This window comes from Xenopus tropicalis, chromosome 3 (genome assembly GCF_000004195.4).
Source record: "Xenopus tropicalis strain Nigerian chromosome 3, UCB_Xtro_10.0, whole genome shotgun sequence".
In the NCBI taxonomy this organism is placed as follows: Eukaryota; Metazoa; Chordata; class Amphibia; order Anura; family Pipidae; genus Xenopus; species Xenopus tropicalis.
In genome coordinates this window covers 14,291,514-14,301,278 of record NC_030679.2, presented here as the reverse complement: position 1 = coordinate 14,301,278, position 9,765 = coordinate 14,291,514, and the positions used below count along the sequence as shown (strand labels likewise).

General features: G+C 46.7%; 1 long non-coding RNA gene across 1 annotated transcript; it reads right to left on the bottom strand.

The window, feature by feature from the left end:
* Positions 1-3,359: 3,359 nt before the first annotated feature.
* LOC101731685 lies at positions 3,360-4,595 on the bottom strand. Its single transcript, XR_209292.4, has 3 exons — positions 4,564-4,595; positions 3,978-4,022; positions 3,360-3,423 (listed from the first exon to the last, which is right to left on the bottom strand). It is a non-coding gene; the product is annotated as an uncharacterized LOC101731685 (long non-coding RNA).
* Positions 4,596-9,765: the final 5,170 nt, after the last annotated feature.

Here is a 9,765-nt window from a genome sequence, read left to right as displayed (position 1 = left end):
ATTACCCCGTTACTCAATTGGTCACCTTAAGCAGAATGAGGCATAGGAGACCCCCCAATAGTCACCATAAGGATTCAAGAAAAACACAGACACATGTTTATGGGGAAACCTGTTGGTGGGCACAGGATTTATTTAAAAGTAGATTAGTGGGGGTTGGGCTTTCCTATAAGCCAGTGATCCAGAGGAAGGCAAAAAATCCCTGGCACTGGGCCAATTTGCACCGAGGGTAAAAATTCCTTCCTGACCCCTAGAAACGGCAGTCGGGTTTACTCCCTGGATCAGGGCTTTATATGTTATGGCGGGGGCTTTGGTGGAAAGGGCGGGAGCTTTTGTGAAAGGGGCTGTTTGCAGGGGCTTTGGTGGAAGGGGCGGGGGCTTTGGTTGAAAAGGCGAGTGGGGGCTTTGGTGGAAGGGGCTGGGGCTTTTGTGGAAGGGGCAGTTGGCAGGGGCTTTGGTGGAAGGGGCGGGGGCTTTGGTGGAAAAGGCGGGTGGGGGCTTTGGTGGAAGGGGCTGGGGCTTTGGTAGGGGTGCGGGTGCTTTGGATGAAAGTGCTTTTGGTGGGGGGGGCTGGTGCTTTGGTTGAAAGTGCAGGGGGGCGGCAGCTTTGGTTAAAAGGGCGGGGGCTTTGGTAGGGGTGCGGGTGCTTTGGATGAAAGTGCTTTTGGTGGGGGGGGGCTGGTGCTTTGGTTGAAAGTGCAGGGGGGCGGCAGCTTTGGTTAAAAGGGCGGGGGCTTTGGTTTAAAGGGTGGGGGCTTTTGTTGGGGGGCTTTGTTGGAAAGGGCTGGGGAGCAGGGGCTTTGGTGGAAGGGCAGGGGCTTTGGTGGGGGGCGGGGGCTTTGGTTTACAGGGTTGGAGGGCGGGGGCTTAAAAGGAAGGGGCGGGAGGGCGGCGGTCTGAAACAATGCGGGGGGCGGGTGGGGGCTTGTGTTGAAAGAAGGGGTGGTAAAGTGGGGGCCTGGAAGTAAGGGGTGGCAAGGTGGGTGCTTTGAAGTAAGGAATGGTAGGGCGGGGGCTTTGAAGGAAGGGGTGGGAGGGCATGGGCTTGGAACTAAGGGGTTGGAGGGCGGGGCTTGTATGGAAGGAAGGGATGGGAGGGAGGGGACTGGTGTCGAGGAGGGCAATGGAAGTTAGATGTTGGCAGGATACTGCCCTGAACAGTCTTCCGGTGGAGAAAAACAAACATCTGATTGGCCACCATTTATTACCTCCCCAGTGCAGAGTGTTGGTAGTTACAACCAAATCTCCTCCTCCTCCACCTCCTCCATGAGGGTGGGGCTTGATTGGAAGGAAGTAGTGGGAGGGAAGGGGCTTTGAACAAAGCGGGGGGCGGGTGGGGGCTTGTGTGGAATGAAGGGGTGGGAGAGTGGGGGCCTGGAACTAAGGGGTTGGAGGGTGGGGCTTGATTGGAAGGAAGGGGTGGGAGGGAGGGGGCTTGGAACAAAGCGGGGGGCGGGTGGGGGCTTGTGTGGAAGGAAGGGGTGGGAGAGTGGGGGCCTGGAACTAAGGGGTGGGAGGGCGGGGCTTGATTGGAAGGAAGGGGTGGGAGGGAGGGGGCTTGGAACAAAGCGGGGGGCGGGTGGGGGCTTGTGTGGAACGAAGGGGTGGGAGAGTGGGGGCCTGGAACTAAGGGGTGGGAGGGTGGGGCTTGATTGGAAGGAAGGGGTGGGAGGGAGGGGGCTTGGAACAAAGCGGGGGGCGGGTGGGGGCTTGTGTGGAACGAAGGGGTGGGAGAGTGGGGGCCTGGAACTAAGGGGTGGGAGGGCGGGGCTTGATTGGAAGGAAGGGGTGGGAGGGAGGGGGCTTGGAACAAAGCGGGGGGCGGGTGGGGGCTTGTGTGGAACGAAGGGGTGGGAGAGTGGGGGCCTGGAACTAAGGGGTTGGAGGGTGGGGCTTGATTGGAAGGAAGGGGTGGGAGGGAGGGGGCTTGGAACTAAGCGGGGGGCAGGTGGGGGCTTGTGTGGAAGGAAGGGGTGGGAGAGTGGGGGCCTGGAACTAAGGGGTTGGAGGGTGGGGCTTGATTGGAAGGAAGGGGTGGGAGGGAGGGGGCTTGGAACTAAGCGGGGGGCGGGTGGGGGCTTGTGTGGAAGGAAGGGGTGGGAGAGTGGGGGCCTGGAACTAAGGGGTGGGAGGGTGGGGCTTGATTGGAAGGAAGGGGTGGGAGGGAGGGGGCTTTTGCAGAGCAGGGCAAGGGAAGTTAGATCTAGGCAGGATACTGCCCTGATCAATCTTCCGGTGGAGCGCTGAAAAAATAGAGAAACATTTTAGAAATTGTTTAAATAAGGTAAAAACTACAGACAAATACTTGTTCTTTAGATATAAAATGCTGGGGCTACAGAATATCCGCTACCTGTAATGGTACCTTTCATTCTTGTATTGGTTACCAGTTGTTGCCCAGTGGGAAAACCCATTTGGTAAGGTGGATATGTAAGCCAGCGCTACAGAAGCCGTTTGTGCCTCACCCCCCATTGGCCACCAGGGAATCAGCAGTGATATCTGTAGGGCAGATCGTTACTCAGTCACAGGATTGTGAAATGGCCACAGAGGCCAGCACATGATACAGTTGGGCTCATTTATCAACACTGGGCAAAACTGCACCTGGGCAGTAACCCATAGCAACCATAAAGCTATTACCTTTGTTCAGTCAGCTACAGGTAGAACTATGAAAGCAAACATCTGATTGGCCACTGTGGATTACTGCCCCAGTGCAGAGTGTTGGTAGTTGCCCTTCCCCCACATAGGAAACATTTAATCAGTGCCGGGAGGTAAATAAACAGCCCCAAACCCAAAATGAAATGAGTCAGGGGCACAAGGAATGTGACACGGGGGCAATTGTTTGTCTGAGCGCCCACTCGCTCTCTGTTGGAGATTTCAGGCTGGCAGGTGTTAGTGCCAGATCCCTGTGATATCTCCTATTTGTTGTTATATGAACCCAACCCTCCATCTTAAAGTAGAACTGCAACACCCAAATGTATATGTTTGTGCCCATAAATAAGTGGAGACAGCAGAGCTTGGGGGCAGGGTTGATGCTTGTTATGTTTTGCAGTTTCCTTTCTTTTATACCCCTCATTGCTCTGATTGCAGGACTATGTATAGTGAAGCCTTCCTGCATCTTGGCTTTAGTCTGCATGTTCTAGAAGGGCAATGAGAGATGTGGAAGGTCTGAGAGGCTTTAACGGAGGCAAAAAATGGTGACCCACCGCCCCACTGAGCACTTGTGACATTCAGGTAAGAGTGGAATGGGGCCTACATAAGAGTTTGCATGTTCAGAGCCCGAATAGGTTTAAAATGGTCTAATAATATATTGAGTGAAAAAATATAAAATTCAGCTCAAACCTGCTCAAGGTCCTCCTCCTCCTCCCCGCTCAGTTGCTCGTCTGAGCTCTCATCCTGGCCGGTGTCGTGGCCAGTTTGGAATGGTGACTCCTGGGAAATATAAATACAGTTTTGCAACATTAGTAAGTACAGAGCCCCAGTGGCTCCCTGCTCCCTTATTTGCACATTTGATTGGTGGATTCTAGGCCTGTGCATAAACTCAGGCTGAATATCTTCCCCCTGTACCCCAAAAAGCTTATTGCCGTGCCTGCACCTGGAGCCATTGTGTTGGCTGGAGCTATACTCAGGAGTTTCTCACCAACATCCACTCTGTTTGCCTAAACCCAAGGCAGCGCAATGGCTCGGGGCGCCGGCACATCAAGAAGCATTTAGGGACATGGGGTCGGATTCCCAGCCCGTGTTTATCCACAGGCCGAGAATCTACACACGTGGTGGCAGCCTATGAGTTAAATTGTATGAGTGGATGTAATCATAGCAGCCAATCACATTTTTTCATTTTCTAATTTATACGAGATAGAAGACCGCTAAGTAACAGATACTGACTGTTAGGTAAATATAATTATTATCCTTTACAGATATTATTCATGAACCCTGTAGCTCAAATAAAAACACATTGGGACCCCTGCAAACTTTTTGCCCCGTACCTCACAGGTGTTGATGGGAGGGTCTCCATGTTGTTCCAAGGGTTCCTAGTTATGAAAGAAAACCTCAGATCAGCAGAGAAGACGATAAAAATAAATCTTTTTCATTCATATGTTATTTTCTGCTTACCTGCTTACCTTACCTAATGAGCTGGGGCTTAAAAGCTCCCTGCTTTCCCACTAGAGCCTTTTTGAGCTAAAGGTAGGTGCAATAGGTCTTAATACTCAGTCACATTGCTTTCTGGGGGACTTTATTTGAATTGCATCACAGACTCAAAGTCATTTGACAGTGTAGGACTCACGTACAGTGAGGGGCCTTGACGTGGCACGTGAGCTTACATATTTTGGCCAAAGTGTGGTACTAACACCTCATTTTTTGTAAAAATTATTTTTAAAGGCAAACTAAGCGCTGGCAAACTTTCTTTCTCTTTGTGTATATTTAATGGCTTTTTATCGTTTATAGCAGCTGGTCAACTCCAGATTGTGGGTTGGACCGAGCGCTGGCACAATAGTGTGTTTCTAGCAGCTGGTCAACACTGCAGCGTGGGTTAGACCGAGCGCTGGCGATTTCTTCCTGTGTTTTGCTTACCTGTGAGTGGCAGGGGCCGGTGTCGGGGCTCTCCTGCCCAATCACTTCTTCATCCTGTTTAAGACAGAAAAAAAGATTGTAAAAAAAATTCTCATGGCTCAAAGTAAAGCAAAGAGTTGTGGGAAAGTCTTATTTGATATAAATATATGAGAAATAGAAGGTGTATGTTGCTGTGTAACACAGGGCATAATAAGGAGGTGGGACAGACTCACCAACGCTGAAGTAGGCGGTGCCTAACAAATTGCCCCCCCAAAGTTAATCTGCATTTGATATTCTCTTAAAATATCTTTCTCTATTGTGACCCTATTATTTTTTCTTACCTGACAGATGTCCTTGTCTAGGATTCCTGGAGTCTCCTGATTAAAAAAAGGTAAGAGAAAGATGTTCCACGTTGTAATAAAGAAGCTAATATACAGTCTTGTATAAAATATAGGGTGATTTTTATTTACCCCTACTCTCCCCTCTCTTTTGCTTACCCAGCAGTTGTTTATCGCCGGCTCCATTATCGGCTCTGGGATCTCCTCCTAAGAGAAATAAAGTTACCCGATCAACTTACTATAACTTGTATATACTTATCTTAAATGTTTCGAGACAAAAAAACAAATGTTAAAAAATTGCAAGCATGTCTCAGAAAACCTTAGTACAGGTATTGGACCCTTATCCGGAAACCCATTATCCATAAAGTTCCAAATTACGGAAAGGCCATCTCCCATAGACTCCATTTTAATAAAATAATTCATATTTAAAAATGATTTCCGTTTTCTCTGTAATAATAAAACAGAACCTTTCACTTGATCCCAACTAAGATATAATTACCCCTTATTGGGGGCAGAACAGCCCTATTGGGTTTTTTAATGGTTAAATAATTCCCTTTTGTCTGTAATAATAAAACAGTACCTGTACTTGATCCCAACTAAGAAATAATTACCCCTTATTGGGGCAGAACAGCCCTATTGGGTTTTTTTAATGGTTAAATGATTCCCTTTTCTCTGTAATAATAAAACAGTACCTGTACTTGATCCCAACTAAGATATAATTAATCCTTATTGGAGGAAAAACAATTCTTCTGGGTTTAATTACTGTTTAAATAATGTTTTTAGCTAACTTTAGGTAGGAGATCCGAATTACGGAAAGACCCCTTATCCGGAAAACCCCAGGTCCCAAGCATTCTGGATAATGGGTCCCAAACCTGTAAATGGGCCCCTATGTACATAGTGTAGCCTCATCAAGGTTATTGTGCATAGAAATCTATAGGCAAGGAAATAACACGGCTTTGATAACACAAGTAGGTAGGATAATGGTGTTTAGGAAATGATGTTGCCCAGTTCTTACCATGACAGTTTCAGGGGTTGGATCATCTGCCCGCTTTCGTTTCCTCTGTAATGAAGAAACAAAGTTTTATCAGAGAAAATAAATGCACAAATAGGAAATATATAATGAAATAAATGGAGGAGTGAATATTCAGTGACACATGAGGGATTTGGGGGGAGGGTAATGGGGGTGTTCCTTTTCCATTTGCCCCTCCATGAAGTTTCCCACAGAATGAAATATGTCCAGAAAGAAATGAAGCCCTTACCTTGCCGAAGCAAGAGAAACAGCACTTCAGCCGCTTGAACATGTTGTTTCTATGAAGACAAAATGAAAGACATCACTTTAGCATTTCCCAATACTGTGTTCTATGTACGGTTTATTTTTTGATGCGGGCGAGACTTGCTGTAGGAGAAATCATAAACTGGATTTGCTACATTACCTCTCAAATGAAGCTCCAGGTGCTGGAAAAAAAAGATGGAACGGGGGGGGCGGCCCAGGGCCGGGGAACCCTAAGGGGCCCCCTCAATAGGTGCTGGCTCTCCTCTAGGCTCGTTCAACTAAGGGTGGAAAAGGTGAACTGAGGAGAAACCAGAAAAAAACACTATCTAAAAAATCAGGATAATCGCCAAAGCACAAAGTCGCTAACTAGTCGCTCACTGCAGCAATCTGTATAGAGACGGGAATAAAAAGGGCAAGTCAGCTTCACGGATAATGCATTTACCCTTTTAAGGTGCAACATTGGGTCAGGGGCAGATACCCGGGGGCAGAGGGGCAAAACTCTTAGCAGCCTGTCAGTACTGCCCAACCCTGGGTCTGTGTCTCCCAACCAGCGCTAGGAGTAAAGGCGCCTGCAAAGCCCATTTTAGGGGAAAATTCTCCAAATTCACTAAAATCGTTGACAGGAGCAACATCCCCTAGTCTGGGGGGGGGAGTCACCCAACTATTGCCCCTCTTTTTTAGCTAAAATAAGGGTTTTTAGGCAAAACATCTACTACAGGAGAGATGCTTGCTTACCTCTCCCCACAATGGCAACCAATGGACTCTACCAACTGTCACTTTCCTAGAGTGAAGGCAGCTCTCATCATATGACAAATTTTTATGGGCTTTATTTGCCCTTAGATGTGCAGTACATACATTGTATGTACTTATTGTGTACCCAGGTTGGTACATAAGGGCAGGGCAGATACCCGGGGGCAGAGGGGCAAAACTCTTAGGAGCCTGTCAGTACTGGGGACAACAAGCCCATTTTAGTGGAAAATTCTCCAAATTCACTAAAACCAGTGACAGGAGCAGCATCCCCTAGTCTGGGGGGGGGGGGGAGTCACCCTACTATTGCCCCTCTTTTTTAGTTAAAATAAGGGTTTTTAGGCAAAACATCTATCAGAGGAGATGCACACTTACTTCTCACCACAATGGCAACCAACGGACTGTACCAACTGTCACTTTCCTAGGGGGAAGGCAGCTCTCATCACATTGACATAACAATGCAGGCGCTGCTGTTAAAGGTTAAGGGGTATAGTTATCATGCTGGGTAAAAAGTGGAGAGAAGCATTACCGATGATGTTGCCCAGGGCAACGAATAAGCAATTAGATTTCAACAGCTAGAAAACCAAATCAAAGCATCTGATTGGCTGCTATGAACAACATCACCGGGGATGTTTTACTCCACTTTTTACACAGCATGATAAATATACCCCTAAGTGGACCCTTTTGATGAGTGAGGTTTATATGGGCTTTGTTTGCTCTTAGATGGGCAGTACATACTGTAACTATAAACCCAGTGAGAATGAGGAATGAATGCATATTGGGGAGTTGTATCAGGAGTCAGAACCAGCAGTGCAGAGAAGGGAAAGGGACAGACTGACAGACATAATGACAGTTACACATAACTATAAACCCAGTGAGAATGAGGATTGAATGGATATTGGGGAGTTGTATCAGGAGTCACAACCAGCAGTGCAGTGAAGAAAAAAGGGACAGACAGACACAGTGACAGTTACACATAACTATAAACCCAGTGAGAATTAGGAATGAATGGGTATTGGGAAATTTTGTCAGGAGTCAGAACCAGCAGTGCAGAGAAGTTAAAGGGACAGAAACAGTGAGAGTTACACATAACTATAAACCCAGTGAAAATGAGGAATGAATGGATATTCAGAAGTTGTATCAGGAGTCGGAACCAGCAGTGCAGAGAAGGGAAAGGGACAGACAGACACAGTGACAGTTACACATAACCATAATCCCAGTGAGAATGAGCAATGAATGGATATTGGGAGTTGTATCAGGAGTCAGAACCAGCAGTGCAGAGAATGGAAAGGGACAGACAGACACAGTGACAGTTACACAAAACTATAAACCCAGTGAGAATGAGCAATGAATGGATATTGGGAAATTGTGTCAGGAGTCAGAACCAGCAGTGCAGAGAAAGTTAAAGGGACAGAAATAGTGAGAGTTACACATAACTATAAACCCTGTGAAAATGAGGAATGAATGGATATTCGGAAGTTGTATCAGGAGTCAGAACCAGCAGTGCAGAGAAGGGAAAGGGACAGACACAGTAACAGTTACACATAACTATAAACCCAGTGAGAATAAGGAATGAATGGGTATTGGGAAATTTTGTCAGGAGTCAGAACCAGCAGTGCAGAGAAGTTAAAGGGACAGAAACAGTGAGAGTTACACATAACTATAAACCCAGTGAGAATGAGGAATGAATGGATATTGGGAACTTCTATCAGGAGTCAGAACCAGCAGTGCAGAAAATGGAAAGGGACACACAGACACAGTGACAGTTATACATAACTATAAACCCAGTGAGAATGAGGAATGAATGGATATTGGGAATTTGTATCAGAAGTCAGAACCAGCAGTGCAGTAAGGGAAAGGGACACACAGACACAGTGACAGTTATACATAACTATAAACCCAGTGAAAATCAGGAATGAATGGATATTGGGAATTTGTATCAGAAGTCAAAACCAGCAGTGCAGAAAAAAGAAAGGGACAGACAGACACAGTGACAGTTACACATAACTATAAACCCAGTGAGAATGAGGAATAAATGGATATTGGGGAGTTGTATCAGGAGTCAGAACCAGCAGTACAGAGAACAGAAAGGGACAGACAGACACAGTGAATTACACATAACTATAAACCCAGTGACAATGAGAAATGAATGGATATTAGGAACTTGTATCAGGAGTCAGAACCAGCAGTGCAGAGAAGGGAAAGGGACAGACAGACACAGTGACAGTTAAACATAACTATGAACCCAGTGAGAATGAGGAATGAATGGATATTGGGGAGTTGTATGAGGAGTCGGAACCAGCAGTTCAGAGAAGGGAAAGGGACAGACAGACACAGTGACAGTTACACATAACTGTAAACCCAGTGAGAATGAGGAATGAATGGATATTGGGGAGTTATATCAGGAGTCGGAACCAGCAGTGCAGAGAAAGGAAAGGGACAGACAGACACAGTGACAGTTACACATAACTATAAACCCAGTGAGAATGAGGAATGAATGGATATTGGGGAGTTGTATCAGGAGTCAGAACCAGCAGTGCAGAGAAGGGAAAGGGACAGACAGACACAGTGACAGTTACACATAACTGTAAACCCAGTGAGAATGAGGAATGAATGGATATTGGGGAGTTATATCAGGAGTCGGAACCAGCAGTGCAGAGAAAGGAAAGGGACAGACAGACACAGTGACAGTTACACATAACTATAAACCCAGTGAGAATGAGGAATGAATGGATATTGGGGAGTTGTATCAGGAGTCAGAACCAGCAGTGCAGAGAACAGAAAGGGACAGACAGACACAGTGAGTTACACATAACTATAAACCCAGTGAGAATGAGAAATGAATGGATATTGGGAACTTTTATC